Genomic DNA, 21,347 nt, shown 5'->3' with positions numbered 1-21,347 from the left:
ATGCTTCAAAGCCCGGCTAAAGGTTTACCAAGTCACCTTGGCATGAAGAATCTCTTCCTTCTTCACCTCCAGGTTCATTCTGCGTACCACTCTTTGACCCACAGCCAGTCCTTACATTGCTGGCTACCTCTCTATTCCTCTACTTAATTCCATGTCCTCCCAACACACTTCTTAAGTGCAAGGACTCTGTCGTCTACTTGTTTCTATCTCCTTCAAAGTACCCAGTACAGCATGTGACACATGACACACAGTCACACACTGCATAATGGCCACTCAGGCAACGTCCGACTCCACTTATGTCTGTGGCCCATAAGGTTATGATAGAGGTCAGAAATCCTGATTGGAGAATGGGGCATAGCGGACATAGCCAGATGTAGCGGCCACAACAGCTTCCCGCAAGCAATATGTGTATCTCATGTCTTCGTATACAAAGCGATTGTGCTGCCAGGCGTATAATGGTACACGGTACATACATAACCTGTGACACATATGTCTTGATAGTCATAATAAGCACCTATGTCACTGGCTTATGTACGCACTGTACTGTACTTTCTATTGTTATTTTAATGTGAGCTTTCCCGACTTATAAATAAAAAGTAAAGCAGTGTGCACTTTGGCACGTAGGCAGCAGCGTCCAATCTCGTGCACTGCATGTCTCTTGAGTGTTGTAGTGTTATATCTCTGTTTAATTTTCTTACGAAAATATTACCATGAAGTGCACCATGGCTCCCAAACACAGCAAAACCAGTGTTAGTGATAGCAGCAGCAAGAGGCAAAGGAGAAGTACGGATTTGGAAGTGAAATTAAGGTATTCCATACAGCTTTGCTAAGTATATACTATGGAGTTGACACAATGCCCAAATTACATAATGTCCTATTTCACAGAACACATCATGGATGTTAAGCAATGCATGACTATGCATATATCCTGAAAACTCAATAAATAGTAGTAAAATGACTACTTTACTTTCCCAAGAGGAAAGTTACTTTTCTAAATATCATTTCTGTTCATAATGGTAACTTTTACCATCTTGGCACCCGAGAACCGTTCTCTTCTGATATCTGCTTGAACTTACTGATAAAAAAAAAGGCAAGCCGTGGTAACATGTTATGCTCCCCAGAGATTAGCATTAATATCCACCCTTGTTTAAACAGCCACCCAACACCCTGGAGAAGAGCAGAAGTAAAGTGCATGTGTGTGCCAGGCTGATGGAGACGTACAGTCAGAACTACCAAGAAATAACGACTTTTACATGTTCCAAATGTGAAACCCAGCTTCATGGTTGTGCAACTCTAGAGCTGTATTTCAACTATGGTCAACTGTAAAGAAGTCAGGTTCAGCACAAGCACATACATCCTAAATGCAAAAAGCTAACTCCTCAAGACATACTTCTAATGCTTTTCTAAACTAAGTACCACCTAAAAGGGCTGGTTGGCCATAATCAACTCCTTCGGAGGCTGGAGAGCAGCAAACATGGACACCCTTGGCCCTCTTTGCTACTGAGTGTGGTTAAGGGAAGTCCTAGGAAAAAATAAGGCAGGCAATAGCTAACTTAGCTATCATTTGAAATGTTATCTGCAAATTCCCCAGGCTGGGCTGACGGCCTCTATCAACATGGCCTGGTGCCTCCTCACTGTAACCCTGACAGCCAAGACCTGGAGTCAGGCCATATGCCCATGTGGATCCAACACAATACATTCATGGAGGTTTTCCATGTTAAGGACCTAAATCCACACAACACTTAGCACTCAGCCAGGGTCAGAGAAGGTACTGCACACAAGTCTGCCACATAAATGAATTAAGTTCAGATGTCACATTTATGCTGACAACCTTGGAAACTGCATGAGCGACAACTTAGAGAAGAAAATGGGCATTAAAAACAAGGACTCTTGCCCCACTGAATTCACGAGGCGCTGACACAATGGGACCTCTACCCCAGAAGGCTGATTGATGAATAAGGCTGACTTGGGTTCCTCTCCCTTGTTTTAAAGCCCCTGGAATTCTATGAAACAAATCCCCACCCCCGCCCCAGACTTTCTCTTTCTCTCATGCACTCACAAGTGTTTATACATTGCTTGCACAGATGCACGCTTTCTGCTCGTAATGGATAATCACCTCTCAGTCTCTGTCTGTCTCTCCCACAGTCATTGCCAACTTCTACGAAATCTCCTCAGAATCCAAAGAGCAACCTGATTCCCCTGAAATGTACACTGGTACCCGACCCCCTCAGAAACCCTGGTGGCAGTTCACATCTGCCAGGCCCTCCTTGGAAACTCTATGGGGCAGCTCTACTCTGTCCTATAGGGTCGCTATGAGTTGGAATTGACTCGACGGCACTGGGTTTGGTTTGGTTTGGTTTGGTTCGGTTCGGTTCGGTTTGGTACCCATGCCCCTCAGAGGAATGACAGTCTTGAGAAGACCCAAAAAGCTAAAGGTTACAGACAGCCAACTTTCCATGCTTGTCCAACTCAAGTTTTTTGTTTGTTTTTTAGCTTTATTTAAGCCTAATTTGTATAGGATAAAGTTTGTTCATTTTCAAGTGTACAGTTTGATGAATTTTGCTAATGGTATACAGTCATGTAACATCTACCAAATTTGAGATATGGAGCACTTCCGTCATCCTGAAAGGCTTCCTCATGCCTCTTTGCAGTCAACCCTTTCCCCCGAGTCCCATGACCCCTGACAATCTCTAATCTGCTTCCAGTCATTATAGTTTTGATTCTTCTAGAATTCCAGGTTAATGGAACCACACAATTTGTGTTTAATTTCTCCCACTTAGCAGAATGATTGTGAGATTCCTCCATGTTGTTGAGTGTATCACTATTGTGTTCTTTTTACTGTGGCACCGTATTCAATTGTGCGGCTGTACCACAATTTGTTTATCCCTTCCCCTGTTGATAGGCATTTGGAATGGTTCTAGTTTTTTAACTATTATGAATAATGCTGTTATGAACATTTGTATATATGTGTTTACATGGACATGCGTTTTCATTTCACTTAAATAAACACCTAGAGCAATCCAGGTTTTGAGAACACAGAAAATGTTTTGGGTTTGAGAGTCTAGGGAACCTCAACTGCGTTTCCCTTTGCTCTGCTCCCCATTTCCCAGGAACTCAACTCCAAAGCCTGGATCCCAACCACCTGTTTGGTTCAACTACCAAACGTCACCCTATTCCAAGCAGGATATCTCTCTACTACCCCAAGAAAGGGATGGGAAGATGTCCGAAAACCTTCTTATGCTGGACATTCATTTGACTGAGGTTCCTTCTGAGGCATGGGAAACTATTAAAGGTGGTTACTTAGAATCCTAAGAGCTCCCATTAGGTTGGAAACAGCTGTAGAGTTGACCAGCAGTTGAGGGTGCTGGAGATAACTTCCATTTGCCAAAAGGCCCCAGGGAGAAGGAAGACATGTCAAGGCGTCTCTCAGACCACACCCTGGGGAACAGCTGCTGCCCAGTCTTGTGGGCTCCAAGAGAATCAGGGCCGGAAATGAAGATTCCCCTTCCTTCCCTCTCCCTCACCCTCCTCGGCTGGGAAGGGCAGGGCTGGGGGACAATGGGTGAACAGGAAGGTGAAGGATCTGCAGAGAATCCAGGGCTTGGGAACTAGAGTTGTGGTGGCTCCAGCAGAAGCAAAAGCAAAGTAAGGGAAGACATGGGGAGTGGAGGGGAAGTGGCCAAGAGAGGGGGCAGCCATCTTAAATAGTCAAAAAAAAACAGCTCAAAGGGAAGAAGCTGAAGAAAACAGAACAGAGAGTTCTACAGGCAATAAACAACTGTGAAAGAGAAAGTAAAGCCCACGACTGAGGTGCACCTACATTATTTAAGACACCTGTGCAAATTCTGTCTTCTGGGGCAACAGACCTTCATCTAAAGATAAACAGACTGAGGAAACATGAGGAAGCAGAGGATGGTGCTGAGTGAGTGGTATAGGATAGGGGCTGGGAGCTGGGAGGCTGGTTTCTCACTGTGCATTGCCACCAGCTGGCTGAGTGACCATAGCCAGGTCCTGTCACCTCTCTGGACCCTACTGGCCCCATTGTAAACAAGGAGGTTGAAGTAGATTATCTCTAGTACCCGAATGTTTTATGAACCTTGCACCATTTTTGTAGAGATGAGGATGCCAGAAAAGGAAAGTGGAAATGGCCCAGGGCAAGCTGAGATGGGATATCACAGGGGAGGAAAGGTATTCATTCCATCTACCTAATCTCCCCCTGAGAAGGCCAGACTTGGGGAAATACAGGCTGGTTGTGTGACAACAAATAACTCCTGGCTCACACCTGATGTTTCACCACCAAACTTTATTCCTTCAGCTGGAATAAAACATGAACTTATCTGTAAAATGGAATAATAATAGTATCTGCTCCCTGGAGTTGTTATGAAAATTAAATGAGTGAATATTTGTCAAGTGCTTACAACACAGTAAGTGCTCTGTGTTTATAAAATAAAATATTTATTAGTTACGTGTTAGTGGAAATGATGTTATCAGCCTCTCTCCCAAGAGTAAATTTTGGTCAGCAGAAAAGGGAAGAGGGAGAGAACAGAGAAAAATAACATGAGGCAGGGAGATGGGGGCCAACTGGGAATGCAGATTCTAGCACAGTAGCTGGTACCAGACAGGTGCCATTGTGTGATGGAAGGATGGATGGAGAGACAGATAAAGGATGGATGGGTAGTAACAGGGTGGGGACAGTACACACAGGAGACTAGATCACCAGATGGTCTAGTCTACCTGGTGTGACATACAAGTCATAATATTCCCATTGAGAAATAAAACTGAATTCTCCACTTGCAAGATACCTTCTGTAAGAGGCCACCTGAGCAAACAGCCACAGTCCTGAGATCTACCACTCTTCTTCCACCCACCCCAATCAGAGGCCAAGCCCTTCCTTGGGGCCTTTGATAAAAGCAACTGTTAGCTTGAACTTGGCTAACTTTTAAAGGTTGTGTTGATCCTCGTGCTTGTATCTAAGAGTAGATGCCATATCTCGTCTCTGGCAAATGTTATTAGCCACTGGGACTGCACCAGCATCGGCTACCTTCTCGTACTTACGCACCCCTGGGCATAGACCCAGACCTGGGTTTCTCTTCAGCTGTATCAAACTCAATAATTTTCAAGTCCTGCCTAGCTTCTTTCTTTCTCACAAGGACGGCATGTGGGGTCCATCGGTGACTCAGAGCAGACCCTTACCCTCTAGAAGGAATTCAGTTCAGTCAGTGGGGATAGCCAGGTCACTTTGTGGGTTGGGATGCAGACATTATGATGCATTTGTTGGGCATACAGCAGAGCTGCTGTGATCCCTGCGGTTTGAGAGTCTGATGTGATCCCTACAGTTTGAAAGTCAAATGTCTGAAAGGGACTCTGGGCCTTCACATAGGCATAAAAAGGTGTTTGGCAACCTAGTTCCCTTCTTCTTAGAGATGAGCAATTCCACATTCCTCCACCACCATCACTGCCACCAGGCCATCACCACCATCACCACCTCCACCACATCACCACCACTATCACATCACCACCACCATCATGACCAGCACCACCATCACCACCATCACGACCAGCACCACCTCTACCACATCACCACCACTACCACATCACCACCACCATCACATCACCACCTCTACCACATCACCACCACCGTCACATCACCACCACCGTCACATCACCACCTCTACCACATCACCACCACCGTCACATCACCACCACCGTCACATCACCACCACCGTCACATCACCACCTCTACCACATCACCACCACCGTCACATCACCACCACCGTCACATCACCACCACCGTCACATCACCACCTCTACCACATCACCACCACCGTCACATCACCACCACCGTCACATCACCACCACCGTCACATCACCACCACCGTCACATCACCACCACCGTCACATCACCACCACCATCACATCACCACCACCACATCACCACCATCACCACCACCGCCTCCACCACCATCACATCACCACCATCACATCACCACCACCGCCTCCACCACCATCACATCACCACCATCACCACCACCGCCTCCACCACCACCACCACCACTATCACATCACCACCATCACCACCACCGCCTCCACCACCGTCACATCACCACCTCTACCACATCACCACCACCGTCACATCACCACCACCGTCGCATCACCACCACCGTCACATCACCACCTCTACCACATCACCACCACCGTCACATCACCACCACTGTCACATCACCACCACCGTCACATCACCACCACCACCACATCACCACCATCACCACCACCGCCTCCACCACCATCACCACCACCACCACCATCACCACCTCCACCACGTGCCACCTTGGGAACCTGGGGCAGAGAAGGCACACGTAGGACAAACCTGAAGCTCCAGGCTCTCTAAATGATGCTGCCCCCAGAGTCATCTTAAACCCTAATATGGAGAAGAAATCTACCCTCACTTCTCCAAAAGGCTCTAAATGACAAGGATGTTTTCATTCTTCTTAGAATATTTTTTTAAATATCTAAGAAATATACTGCAGATTTGGGAAAGACTGCCAGAAACAAATCAAAGAGAAAGGGCACAGACCCTCGTATGTGAACCCTTAATCTATGAGGAAGGCTTTTAGGCTAAAAAGTGGGAGATGACAGAAAGCTATGTATGAAGGAAACGGATTCAACCATGGACTTGCTCACACATCCCAGAATGCTAGGACCAGAGAGGGTCCCTGGAAGCTGGAAAAACAACAATGCCCTATAAAATGGAACCACAATACACACATTTACAAGCTGCAGGTTTGAGAAATGGATATGAGCCAAGTTACCCCTTCTGGAAAAGTCTGATGGGGTACACCTTTCTTGTCTTCTACACCCTCTCTCCTCACCCACGTCTCTCTCTCAGCAGCCAGCAGGGGCCTGGCCATTGCTGGAGTGCAAACCCTGATCCTGCAGACTTAAATTCCAGGACACTCAACTGGCAGCATTTCGCCCCCTGGGTTCCATCGTGAGCTCTCTTGGTGCACTCCCAAGAGGACTCTTAGCCAGCTCCTCCTTTCCCAAATCTCCCTCACTTTATACAATAGTACCATACCTGAAAAGCTGCTTGTAAACTGAATTTCTGTAAAGCAGAGCCCATTTTCCGGTTGACAACCATAAGAGCATGAACACACTTTAGCACTTGGTTTCCGTTTTGTATTACTTCGTGCTATGTCTTGATTCTAAAGGGGTTGTACCCTGTGGGAGGGAAGGATGCTCACAGTGAAGGGCTCACAGGACGTGTTCAGCAGATACCTGTTGGTCAACTACTCTAATTCTCTTTAACAACCCCTAAGCTAGGGGGCTGTGAGCCTACTTCCTCGCAGCCTTCCTTTTCCCTCTCAAAGTCCTCCTTGGAGTGAGTAGTTACCGACCTGTAAGCACTTAATGACCTAGAGAAACATCCCATTGACAGGAATCCCACTGTGGATACTTTCCCATACAGTGGGAAAAATTTTTATGTTTGTAAAATGAAACATCATCTTTTAATTGGTATGTTGGATAAATTTCCATTTTTCAGAATATGGACAATTCATATTCAAGGATACAGAAGTTGTCTGTAAGTCAGTCCCGAGAAACTAGCTCTCAACTTAGTCCAAACCAGTTGCTGTTGAGTCGATTCCAACTCATAGAAACCTCAACTTAGCAGACCAGGGGTATTTCAAAGAGCTCTTGAACTGAACTGGAACGTTCCAGGTAACAAATCCATGGCCTCAGAAGTCAGGAGTCAGCTGGAAGCTGGCTCAGTGCTCACCAGTCACCACCTACCTCATTGTCACATCCTATAATGGTGATGATGACGACCATTATGGTGATAATAATAATAATAGCTTCCACTGGATGGCACTTTGCAGTTTACAGAGCAATTTAACAACCTTTACTTCCTCTGAGGGCCTTCAAAATTAATCCCCTCCTCCTCCTTTCCCTTACCACCAGCACACATTTCCCCAAAGGACTCCATGGCCTCTTCTGCCTCACCTCTACCTTTCCACTGCCTTTGAGGGATGGAACAATGATCTAAAGGTCCTATGCATTGTCCTAAAGGATACCAAGCTTCCTCTGCGGGACATGAGTGGCCGCCTGATTCATAACTCATCAGCCAAGGGCCTCCATAAAAGACTTGCTGTACACAAAAGCCAAGAGGTCTCTAGGGCTGAGTGACAGGGGACCCATGGGGCAGCTGCTGGAGAGCCTTGCGGAAGGGCTTTGCACTGAGCAGGGTGGAGTGAGTCAAAGTCCCTGGGGGTAGAATCAGGTCAGTCTCTGAGCAGAAGAACCTCTGCGTACAATGGGTGTGTGGTTCTTCAAGGGCACACCATGACCTGGGGTGCAGAGGTGGTGAGCAGAGATAATGCCCGAGTGATAAACAGCAGGGCCTGGCGGCAGAGGCTCTGGACATTGCTGGCTGGGCACAGGCCCAGGGAGAGCCCACAGGACATACAGCTGTGGGCTCTGAGGAGGGTTCCTCCCTGCCAGTGACCACTATCAGTGCCGACCAAGTGCACAAGATGCACACCCAGGCTGGGCTGGACTTAGTGGTCCCCACGAGGCTGCGGGGGGAGAGGTCACAGCCTCCACGTGTTGCCTCATCCCCCTGGTACCAGGAAGGCACCTTAAGGCACTGGGCTGCCCCATGCCCACTTCCCTTCCTAGAAGCGGCCTGGGACATGCATAATACAGCCACCACTGGTACCTGCATTCCTTTTTCGAATTTTAACAGCAAATAGGGTGTACTGAACAGAACTGGTCAAGGGCGATCTGACTGATACCTCTGCCAACCAGCACGTATGATCCGGAAAGAGAGGGAAGCAGGCAAATGAGAGTGGAAAAGGCCAGGGGCCAGTGAGACAGCTGGGGCCCTGTCAGGTCCAAGGTCATCCCCGACCCACCCCATTGTTTGCCAGGCTGCTGATTCACAGAGGAGACTGGGGCTTTGTTGCTAAGGAAGCCTCTTGGATTCATGTGCTAATATGTATGTACCTTATATATACTGAAATCACCATAAACCTTGATGAAGTCCATATGACTGTCCATCTCATCTGGAAGCTGCATTTCTCTACCAGAACAGGAAGAAGGTGGGTATTTTCCCTTCCTCTGACTCTCTCCACAAAGGGAAGAATGCTACAGCTATACCCCATTTATCTGTTCCTTTTCTGGGAGATGGCCCTATGACACGTCCCCTAGAACTCAGGATTCTAGGCTGCCATCATCTTCTCTCATCTCTGGGGCCCAAGCCAACAAGGTGGAGAACAAAGTCTGGCCGCACAGCCTGGGAGGGCCAGGTAGGCAGGCCCAGACAGGTGAGCTGGGCCAGGTGAGTCAACCTGCCCTGCAGTGGGCTGTCCAGTGCCCAGACACCCTGATCCCCAGCATACACCTCCCTCCCAGTGGTTGAGGCTGAAGGGGAAACGCCAGTGTGCCTCACTGCCCTGGGAGAAGCCATACCTTCTGTAAGTTCTCTGACTGAGAGTCCATCAGAACATGTCTTTCCAGGGGGCATGAAAGCTAATTAGCCCCATTTTACAGACAAGGAGCCTGATGCTCAAGGCGGCTGAACGGCTCATCCAAGGCCACCCAGTCAGCAGGTGAAGGGACTCAGGTGTACCTGTTCTGGAGCCTAGGCTCCTTCAAAGTCCTGCCTTCTCGGACAATGTTTGCCACAAGCCAGGGCTGGCTAAGGGACAGCACTGACCGCCCTCCACCTGCCCAGGTGCAGGTGTCAGTGAGCCACAGGAACAACACAACACCCCAGGACCAAAGGGGTAGAGGACAGTGAAGAGAACTGCTCAGCCTTGAGCAGGGAGGCTGCAGGGAGCAGGGCAGGGTAGGGGGGCAGGGGGATGCAACTCCGGTGAGACAGTGTGTGGAGGGCAAGGGGACACAGTCTGAAGCTGTTTGGTTCTCTCCCTCTCCTCCTCCCAGCCACAAGCACCAGGCTTTAAGGCCCTGTGTCCGCTGCCCCAAGGCAGCTCCGGCATCTGGCAAGCCTCAAGCAGAACAGGACTTGGAGCCTCACAGAGCAGGAGCCAAGCCGACTCCTCCCAGGCCAGGCCGGCCAGGGCCAGCCCTCCAGCCAGGAACCCACCTCTCTGCTGGCCTGTTTACTCTGGAGGGCTTTTGTCTCTTGTCTGGTCTGCTGCGGCTCCCCTCGCTCCTCCTCCCTCTGTCCTCTGCCCAAGCCTGCCTGAGGCTGCTTGCCAGGGCAACTACATGTCAGGGCCGTGCCCTGAGCACTGAGGGCTGGGCTCCCCAAGTCCTGCTTCTCTGCCCTAGATGGAAAACCCAGAGGCCCAGGAAGGCCCGGGGTAGATCCTGGGCAGCAGAGGGGCTGCGAGATGGAGAGGCGGTCCTGAGAGTGAAACTCCCCAAGTCCAGCTGGGTGGGGAGGACAAAGGGGCAGGAAGGGTTCCCTGGGACCAGTTCCCTCAGGCTGAGTTGCCTCTGACTCCTCTGCCCAGATGAACCACACCCTGTGAGCTGACAGACATGCCTTCGGGGGAGGGTGAGGAGGGCCATGGCCTGGCCAGAGCAAGAATCCCAACAAGAATGCACCTCAGAGCAGGCACCCTACCCAAGAGCCTCTGGTAGGAAGGCAGGTGAGGTCCTGAAAAAGATGGGGGGAGAACGGAATGGACAAGGTAGGTATACTTAGGGGATAAACAAGGCATCCCACACCTCCCACCCCCAGGACCAAGTCCAGGCTGGCAGCTGCCACCTCTAGAGAGCAGCCTGCCAGCAGCCAAGGTGTGTAAGGCTGATGGCCTTGGCTACCAAACCCAGAGCTCAGAGTCGGGGCACATGGGTTCAAGCCTTGGCAGTTCAGTGGGGTGGACAACAGCTCAGGCTCCCAAGAGTTAGACTGATGAGCCCAAACCTTCACCTACCGCCACTTCCTGGCTATGCCACCCGGAACCACTATTCAATCCCTCCATGGTTGTTTCTTCATCAGAAAAATGTGCATAACACATAACACTGCCTACTGCTGTGGGACCTGATTAAAATAGTGTTGGCAAAGCACCCAGGACAGAGCAGGAGCTCGGCAGACAGTGGGACTCAGTAACCTAGTTGGGTGGGCTTGCCAGCACTTCCTGGTCTGCGCATTCTCACCTGTCTGTAAAACGGGAAAAACTGTGGCTGCTTGGCCCAACTCTCTGGGACTGTATCCGCAACAGAGGTGTCCACCACGTGAGCCCCTCCCAATGAGCTTCCTCAGCAACACCTTCCAAACAACACCTGTTTCTGGAAAGTTCTTGATAAATATCCAATTTTGCACTTATTTACGCTATATTCTTTCTGCTTGATATTCAATGGCAGCCACTTTCATTCATTGGTCCCCAGCATGTCTGGGAGAACACAATCAAATGAGCTTCATTCCTTGGCCTCAAGGAGGTCACAGTCTAGATGCTCTACCTTGAAGGATCTAAGTAAACATGTCAGTGTCCTTCACTCCCAAATGGTTTACCTGGTTTACAAGCTCTCATCCAGGTGCTCACCTGAGTGACAAGAGATAAAGGCCTTTCGCAAATACTACATTGCTTTCTCAATTACGGCGATGTGCTCATTGCAAATAGAAGTTGAAGAAGGGAGAGAGGGGAGATGCACTCAGAGAGGTTATACGGCCTCTGGCTCCTTGTCTTCCAGATGGCCTCTTATCTAATTATTTTATCAGCGAATAATGGAACAGGCAATGTTATGCTTTCTTTCTACACAACATGGGTGGAATTAGGTGGGATCTCAGGCTAACAGGGCTTCAAAGAGGAAAGACCAGACCAAAAGTATCCCTAGCTCCATAGAAAATCTTTACCACCAGAACCCTGGAAATCTGGCAGCTGCGCGCGTTGTAATAACGTAACCCGAAACTATCCGAATTATATAAATACTTGCACAGACACTTAACAAAGCAACAATTGGATATCAGGTCCCTTAAAGTAGGCTGATGTGTTTACAGTTTACTTCGTAGAAGTCGGTGAAGCAAAACGCTGCCAAGCAGATCTGCTGGGTTCCGCAGTCCGAGCAGGTAAACGGTGCAAGCTTGTTTGCGCCCACCCCTCCCTCGCCGTCTTCCGAGTGGCTGGGAGCAAACGGAAACAGAAACCATGGAGGCGGGCGGATTACAATCACTTCCTCTGGGACTTCAGGAGAGCCGCAGGGTGGATACCAACTTGCACGTACATGTTGTCTGCTACCACGTGTTTTACACACACACGGCTCCTGGGTCTCAGGTACGGCTCTGGAATCAGCCCTCATCTGCTTCCTCCACTCATCTTCCTCCTCCATCTAAAAGTATTATTCACACCCAATCCCATGCTTCCTTATATTAAAATAGGAACTGAAGAAATGCCAATAAAAAGGGATTTCTGAACGAAAACTTCTTTTGTGTTCTACTGTTCCTGATACGTTAATAAAATTTTGTACTCAACCATCAGAAGGAGAAAAAAAAAAAACAACAAATTTTAGCTCTGATCATGGTAACACAGTAGGGCAGAAAGGGCACCAACTGGTGATTAAAAGACACCCCCTAGCCCTGTCGCCAAGCAGCCATGTGACCAGGAGGAAGCACTTAATCCCTAGGAGAGTCAGGTTTCACCTGGGTAAAACGAGATGGGGCAGGATGAGCAGGAGAGCCGCTGGTCCCTCTGGGGTTCCCGGAAGAACAGAGGCCTGTTTCCCAGTCTCCTCTGAGCACCTGCCTGTCTTCCAGGGTCCAGGGCTTATCTAGTGTGCGTGGTTACTGGCTTGGAGCAAACCGATGTGTTTGTCACCTTAGTTCACATGGAATGTGTTTAAAATAAAGATGGAGGCCAGTCATGAAGGTATCTGTGGGGAAGGGGACAGTCCCAGAAATGCTCACGGCGTCTGCCTGAGGGGGAGTGGGTGCAGAGGAGGAGATGTCTCCCCACTTCAGTTTGTTCACCACACACACAATGTTGGCAGGCCAGCTCCCCCAAACCAAGTGACCCCCCCCCAGCCCACGTAGGAGGGGCCACAGCCTCACTGATCATGTCAGCCCCATTCTGAAGCCCGGGTAGTCGCTGAACAGGTGGAAGGACGTGAGACTCAAGACAGCTCTTCTTCAGGTGGTCTACTTATGAAAACCTGCACCTGTGCCAAGCATTCCAGCCCAGGCAGGCATTCCAGGTACCAGAGCTCCCCTGGGACACGGCTGGCTCATGCTTCATCAGGACCCTCTTTGTACCACCTCTTGAACCTTTCCCCTGCATAGACATAACCCTCCCACCCACCTATTAGGCTTTGCGTGTCCTGCCCAAGCTCCCAACGCCGTTGCTGCTTTAGGGTTTAGGAAGCTCTGGTGATTTCCACGCACAGCAGCTCCTGCACTGGACTGACAAGCACCCATCCAGCGCCCAGGTGGCCCTTGTTCACCCTCCTGGAAGCCTGGTGCTCCTGCCGGCAAATGTAACATCCTTTGAGTACCAATTTAACTCAGCCAGAAGATTTGAGAGATAAGACACAAACCAAACGCCCACCGGGAGGACACTATTCTGGATCTCGTTTCCGAGTTTAATTATTTTTGTAAAATTCTTTCTAATTAAACAAAAATTTGCATTCATCTAGACCTCCTGAAAATTGATTATTGGCTGCTTTATTGATTCAAAAAAAAGGAAGAAAAGGGGACTGAAAGACCCTGAGCGTTAAGTCCCAACCAAGCCCAAAGCCCACCTTTCCCACTGCTGCCCACTGGGCGCATTCATGGCCTTGGAAGGCGCACTCTGGGAGCCCGGAAAAGTCCCATTCAGTCTGCACTGTCATTGTCCCACAGGCCCTGGTCTCGTTCTCGGCTCACGCTTGCCTGGCAGGACTCCCCACACAGAATAGAGATGCCCAGCTGAGCTTTCCCAAAAGAGGACAACGCCCGGGTTCACCCGGCAAAGTCGTTTCCCCAGGAACACGCCCACAGCTGCCTGCTGGCATGTGTGTAGAGTGACGGACAGTGAAGACACAAAATCGTCCCCAGGTCTGTCCAGGGCCGCCCTTCCCTTCCCAAGTGCCGTTGTAACGCTGGAACCCCCTGTTGTGGTTATTCTGTCAATCCATCTCACTGAGGGGTTCCCTCATTTTCACTGACCTCTACTTTACCAAACATGATGTGTTCTTCTAGTGATTGGTCTTTCTTCCAGAGAAGAGAGTTTAAGAAAACACAAAGGTGACCCTCTGGCTCCCTGTGGTTTTACCCCTGCATTAATGTTCTCACGGAAGTGAGAGCTCAGCATTCTGGAACCCAGGAAATGCAAAGTCTAAAAAAGAAAAAGGAAGGAGCGCTGGTGGTGCCATTGTTAAACACTCGGCTGCTAACCCAAAGCTTGTCGTTTTGAACCCACCAGCTGCTCAACAGGAGAAAGGTGTGGCAGTCTATTTCCGTAAAGATGACAGCTTTGGAAACCAAATGGGGCAGTTCTACTCTGTCCTATAGGGACGGTATGAGCTGGAATTGACTTGACAGCAACAGGTTTAAAGAAAAAAGCAAATGGAAGGAGGAGTCTTCTGAAACAACCAACTCTATGTCTGTCTCCCCCAAGTCCTCCATCCAGGGCCTTCTCTTAGCATCTCATGGAGTGAGGAACGCGCCCCAGCTCTGTGTGGAAACGCTCATGAGGCTTGTACTAGGAGCTGCTTCATGTTAACATTCCCACTGCTGCTAAGGGGCTATGGTGACAAATTTCTTGAAAACTATACAGAAAGGCTGAACACCAAGCCCATCTCTGTCCCTGCAGCCCTTAAAACGGCCAAACGAACTCCCATCACCCATTTCTCCTACCACTGTGCACTCCTCCACCAACTTTCTTGCTCCAAACTCTAAAAACACATCTTCCAACAAGTAACAGCCCTCTGCCGGGGAGCATCTAGCTCAACTGGTATAACAGAGTTTATAAAGAAAATGTTCTACATTCTACTTTGTTGAGCAGTGTCTGGGGTATTAAAAGCCTGTGAGCGGCCATCTAGCATACTCCACTGGTCTCACTCCTTCAGGAGCAAGGGAGAATGAAGAAAACGAAAGACACAAGGGAAAGATTTGTCCAAAGGACTAATGGACCACAACTACCACAGCCTCCACCAGGCTGAGTCCAGTAAAACTAGATGGTGCCTGGCTACCACCACTGACTACTCTGACAGGGATCACAATAGAGGGTCCCGCACAGTGTGGGAGAAAAACATAGAACAAAATGCTAACTCAAAAATAAAGACCAGGCTTGCTGGCCTGACAGAGACTAGAGAAGCCCTGAGCATATGGCCCCCAATATCCTTTCAACTCATTAGTGAGGTCACTCCTGAGGTTTACCCTTCAGCCAGTGACTGGACAGGCCCATAAAACAAAATGAGACTAAAGGGGCGTACCAGCCCAGGGGGCAAGGACTAGAAGGCACAAGACAGGAAAGCTGGTAATAGAGAGCCCAAGGTTGAGAAGGGAGAGTATTGACATGTCATGGGATTGCTAACCAATGTCATAAAACAATATGTGCACTAACTTTTTAATGAGAAACTAGTTTGTTCTGTAAACCTTCATCTAAAGTACAATTTTTTTAAAAAAGAAACAGCCCTCTGCTAGCTGCAACTATCTACCCTGGGGACAGGCTGTGGGGCATGTGGAGCACCAGGAGTCAGTCCTGGGCTAGAATCCCAAGTCTATCCCATCCCTGTGTGAGACAGGAGCTCCCAATACCCCCTTTCCTGCCTCCTTCCCAAGGTTACTCAGGAGCGAGGCTCAGATACAATGCCCACCAAAGGGCTCGTTCAAAAAAAGCCTGAAAACACGCTGTCATTTTATCTCTATCATTATTAACAGTCCCGTGGTTGTTTGAAAGGGACGGCCCCTATTTTTCATCAACCAGAAAAGCAAGAGAGTTGGAAGAAGGGAAGCGACAGGTTTTCAGAAATCACTTCACGGTCGAGCCGCATTCTTCCAGATTCTTCCAAATGCCTGCTACAGTAAAAACAGCCCCAAAAGAACACACCACTTTGTCAGGACTTGTAGGTGAGATGTGTTGGAGCAGCTGTCAGCTTCAGGGAAATCACTCATCAGGTAGTCAACCAAGGGGGGCTGCTCTCAGCTGGACAAACACTGCGTCAGCACTGGAGGGCTTTCCTATCCTTCCCTTGGGGCCAAACCAACCCTCCCCTGCCTTCTTGTCCCACCCAGTGGCACCCCCCCCAAAAAAAAATGCATGCCTCCCCACCCTTCCTGCCAGGTCCCTCAGGGGACAGACGGCTGGTCAGCCGCCAGGGCAAGAGCTGTGTGAAATAAAACACCCCCCACACACCCACCTCAAAGAAGCGGGGACACAGGCTGGTGGCTCTGTGGTGGTGGGGCAACCCTCACATCTGGGGGGGTCTGTGACTGAGTCATTCATGGCTGGTTTCTAGAGGTGAAGGGCTAATTACACATGCACCGAGAACAACCTTACCTGAAACCCAAACCAAAAACCAAACCCGTTGCCATGGAGTCGACTCTGACTCACGTGACCCTATGGGACAGGGCTGAACTGCCCCACAGGGTTCCCAAGGCTGTGTTCTTTATGAAAGCAGACTGCCACATCTTTCTCCCACAGAACAGCTGCTGGGTTCAAACCGTCAACTTTTCAGTTAGCAGACGAGCACTTTAACCACTGCACCACCAGGGCTCCCCCTCTACCTGAAGGAAGGGAAAAAAACAACCCCCCCCCCAAAAAAACCTGGTTGCCATCAAGTTGAATCTAACTCAAGGAGACCCCATGTGTGACAGGGCAGAACTGCTCCACAGCGTTTTCTTGTCTGTGATCTTTATAGAAGCAGATTGCCAGGCCTTCCTTCCGTGATACCACTGGATGGGTGCAAACCTCCAACCTTTAGGGTAGCAGCCAAGGGCAAGCCATTTGCACCATCCAGGGACCTTAAGAGAGGGAAAGGTGGACAAAAAAATCGTGTGCTATCTGGATACAGTGAACACCGGGAGCAGCAGCAGGTCTGATTTACCCACCAGACGCTGTGGAGGAGATGCGGTGGCATTTGGTAAATAACCCAAATGGGGTTCGCAGGGTTTGGGGCACCATGCTAGGTTTTGCAACCCAGGTGAAACCAGATGATGTGAGAAGACAATGAATTACTCACAGGCAAAGGGCCTGTTGTCAGCACACCTAAAATCCCTCTTTTTCTAGCCATCATCTGACACCCACCACACTAAATCACAGAGAAGTGGGAAAGAATGCCAAGGCCCAAAATAGCTGGTCCCATTAGCCAATCAGCCAAATGCCTGCGCTCCTGCTCTGGCTGAGGGCATTGAGGGAAGCAGCCAATGGTTAGGGCTCTGGCCTCCTAATTAACTCCTTCTGTACCAGAGGCAAAGTCACCTTCATGCACAAGGGCTGCAGTCGAACTGGCCACACCTTATGCCACCGGGTGCGTTCCTGGTATGCAAAATCCCCTGGAGCCTTGAGACAGCGATCCTGGCTGGGAAGGCCACCGGAGTAAGCCAAAGTGTGCCAGTGCTCAGACCTCCACAGTGACAAAGACCACGCTAGGAGGTATCTCGGCATTCTGGCCTCAGTGAGCCCGCCTAGTCTGGCATTCCGCCTCGTGGGGAAGCCCCGGCCGTACAAAACGTACCCAAGTGTCTTTGTGTATCGCTGCCTCGGAGACTCCGGTAAAGGCCATTTCAGCTGGGAAACAGCCATGCCGAGCAGCCTCCAAGATTGCGAAGGCAGCACTTACCACTGATGAGAAAACCTCCCTCACACTTTCTTCCAAATGCCTGGTATACCTCTGTTTTTCTATCAGCAGCCTCGAATAACGTCTCTAGTGCTGAGATTTATACATGTGTACTCATAAATGTTATTTCCTTATAGCCTCTGCAAAACTACCTTTCCGCCTAAACATTCAATTAACGTAATTAAATTGCTACCTGATGGCATTATCTAATTTAACTTGGGATCCGAACTATTGAAAAGCATGTGCCTTTTAACACCCTGACTGGTAGGGCATGTGATGAATGAAGCTACAGACACGTTGGCGTAACTGAGCTGTTTAAAAATAAATTAGCAAACTATAAAAATAAACAGTTACATACATATGTACTCAATTACGAACTAACTCTAATTTTTGTTCTGAAATACTGTCTTTGACCTTAGTCATAAACAAGCACTATTAAAAAAACATAATATCTTAACAGACAGGAGGCCAAGGATTAAATGCTCTTCTAGTTCAGCAGAATACAAAACAAGGCATCAAAAAAAGAATAAAACAAAAGAAAGAGTCTGTCTTTCCTGAAAGCTGGAAAATGTGTAGAGACCCACAAAGACTGCTGTGCGCTTGCTGACTTGAGGCTGCTTCTGTCCACGGCAGAAAAGTTAAAACCTGGTGAAGTGCTTTGCATTTTCAGATGTTTTGGAGTCTCTCAAGAAAAGAGGGCAGGCAAGGAGAAGGGTTTTCAAAGGCAGCTGTTTCAACAGCTCGCTCTCTGCATAACAGAGCTTCTGTTCTACCAGGCCGCCGCCTCCCCACCTGAGCTAAGCTCGCTGTCCAAAGTCTTGCCACCGCCTAAGTCCTGAGCTTTTCTAGGACACAAGGCAGAAGTGTGGAAATTGTCCTCCAAACAGCACAAGACAGAAAGAGGAAAAGGAAAAAAAAGGAAGAAGCAAAATCAAGCTGTCGAAGCTGTCTACAGGACACGTTTTCACACTAATCCGGAGAGACTATGGGATAATCACTGTGGATTGTTATTAGTTTCTAAAGCCAAAGAACAACAACAAAAATTCACAGAAGGCATATGACACACGCAGATTTCTAAAGCTTTAAAATCATACAGTCTTCAGCGTTGGCTCCCAGTGGTTACGGACAATGCCCTACCCAAGCAGGACAGACGCAAACAGAAAAAAGAAATCACAATAATCCTGAAGTTCTCACCTGTCATGATGCTTACTGCCCTTTATTTCACAAACAAAAGTAATTGAGCAACAGCTAAGTACTTATTCATCAACAAGAACCAACGCAATGTGCTGATAGCCCGAGGGCTGCCTACCTCCCCCCCCAAACAACAACAATGAAAAATTATATAAATAAAAAACAGGAAGAAATGCATAGTCATCCACACTGGTTTAAGAATGGGGCGAGGGCTTGACATGAAAGAAGAACCAGAGAAAGGATTCTTGGGCACACGGAATTTCACCCCAGGCCACTCTCCCCGCAGTCCACGTGGGCAGGCGCTGCAGCCACCTTCTCACCGACTCTGACATTTACACATACAAGGAGGTTGCGGGTTGCTGCGAGACAAACATCCCCAACACAGGATTTTAGAGGAACACGGCTGTCAGGTTCTGAAACGGTACAGCGTGGAGCCATGGTGGACTTGTCCCTTTCTGAAGACTACTTAGCCTTCCTCCAGGATGTGAAGCAGCTGACTGGTGGATGTAGGATGAACATTCATTCATCTCAGGTGCTAGGGCAAACTGGTCAAAGAGGGGCTTAGCTATGAGAACGAAGGCTTCGGGACGCTGGTTCAGCTCAGTTGAGGAGGAGGCTGGCGCACACATGTATGGGCCACGGCAATGGCCGGAATCCTCTGGCTTTCCCTAAGGGTTTCCTTGACAACAGGCCTGGACCTTTGAGCTGGCCACCTGGACTCTTCTGTGGGCTATCCTTTGGGTAGGAGTCCCAGGGGGTGCAAACAGTTGATGCACTCAGCTGCTAAACAAAAGGCTGGAGGTTTGAGTCTACCTAGAGGTGCCTCGGAAGAAAGACCTGATGATCTACTTCCAAGAAATCAGCCTTTGCAGCACAGCTTCACTCTGGCACACATGGGGTCACCATGAGTCAGAATCAACTTGATGGCAACCGTTATCCCTTGGGTCACCTGAATACAGGATAATTTATTTTATGTGTGGCAAAAAGCCAGAGCGGTAGACGAGACAGAGAGAAAAGAGAACAGGCCTAACTTGAGGGACGTTTAACGCGTGCTCCTAACACACCGTTTTAAGTCTTCATTGAGACTTGAGGGCAAAGAAGCATCTGCTATGATGGAGGAGCCTGCTAGCCACATCAGAGAGCCCCAAAGCCTGGAAGACATCTTCAGGAGAAAACTGGCTCCGACAGAAACGATGACTCCTGTTTCCCATCAGACTCCTAAAATCGTAGGCTTCTGGGCGGAAGATTCAAGCTGAGGTCAGGGCAAGAAAGCAATTTGCCTGATTCAGGCCCTTGCAAATCACCCCAAATAATTTCATTGGTCTCAGCTTTGGCTGGCTTGGGTGTTACGAGGATTCCAAGAATTATTTTACTTTTCCATTAGAGGGCTCTCCTCTCTCCTTTCAAGGAAAAGCTCTCTATCTGCCAGCCAGCTTCTTTCCAGGAATGAGGAGGGAGGAGGAGGCCTGGTGGAAAGGAAGACAACAGATTTCCACAGAAAATCCCAAACCCTCGGCTGACCGGAAGATCACGGGCACAGCAGAGCTGCAAAGACATCCTCAGAAAAGGACTCTCTGGGGGTGCCGGACACAACGGCAGTGAGATTCCTAATAAGCTTCAGACACCGGGAGCAGGTGATGTCCAGGAAAAGTTGCAACTTACATTCCCAATCCCTTATCCTATAGCTTCCCAGCGGCACCCCCATAGTAGACCTGAACCCTGGGCTAATGAGTTAACGGAAAGAAATGCAAGAAACAAAACACATATTTCTGAGGGAAAAAATCAAGTTATCTTCGGTAGCTAAAGAGCAATAGAGAAGACAGCTGAACAAAGAGGCTAGGGAAAAACCCATCTTCCCTAAAAAGAACGCAGTTAGAATTTGATGTCAGTCATCTCAGCCATGAGCAATGACAGGTGCTCCTAACTGCCCCATCCGATTGCCTCTCCTCTCCCCCACAATCCCTCTGTGCACGGTAGTCTAACTACCACCTACCCAAAGCCCTACGTAGAGGAGGAGGAGGAGGAGGAAGAGCAGGACAATGATGAAGATGATAACGATGACTACAGAGAGCAAGAGAAGGAGCCCTGACCTTGGGCTGAGCACCCCATCTTCTTGAGCACCTCCCACATCCTTCCCCACCCTGGTAAACAGCAATTCCATCCTTGCTGTCACCAAGCCAGACATCTGGGGGTCCACCTTGACACCTCTCTGTCTCTCTTATCCCGTGCTCCATCTGTCAGCAAATCCTGTTGGTTTTATCTTCCAGAATCCACCCCTGTCTCTGAACCAACAGCATCCTGCCTGGTTCTGGCAATATCCTCCTGACTGCTTCTGCCTCCGCCGCCCCCACAGTCAAGTCTCAAAGGCAGCCAAGGTGGTCTTCTGGAAACCCAAGTCCTATGACGGCACTCCTCCAGGGGTTTCCATTGTCCTT

The 21,347-nt window shown here is 49.1% G+C and overlaps 1 protein-coding gene across 19 annotated transcripts in view; it reads right to left on the bottom strand.

The window, feature by feature from the left end:
• The window catches only part of BCL11A (BCL11 transcription factor A), a 107,241-nt gene that overhangs the window by 40,511 nt on the left and 45,383 nt on the right, over positions 1–21,347 (bottom strand). Inside the window, exon 1 of one of the 19 annotated variants that reach the window (XM_064277020.1) lies at positions 37–6,190. The exons of the other annotated variants lie outside the window; for them this stretch is intronic. The gene's annotated coding sequence lies outside the window, so the exon portion shown is untranslated. Of the gene's footprint in view, positions 1–36; positions 6,191–21,347 lie in introns of those variants that run through there. 19 annotated transcript variants of the gene reach the window in all.

This window comes from Loxodonta africana, chromosome 26, assembly GCF_030014295.1.
Source record: "Loxodonta africana isolate mLoxAfr1 chromosome 26, mLoxAfr1.hap2, whole genome shotgun sequence".
Lineage (NCBI taxonomy): Eukaryota > Metazoa > Chordata > Mammalia > Proboscidea > Elephantidae > Loxodonta > Loxodonta africana.
Note: the sequence above shows the minus strand (reverse complement) of the source record. Positions and strands in the feature narration are given on the sequence as shown.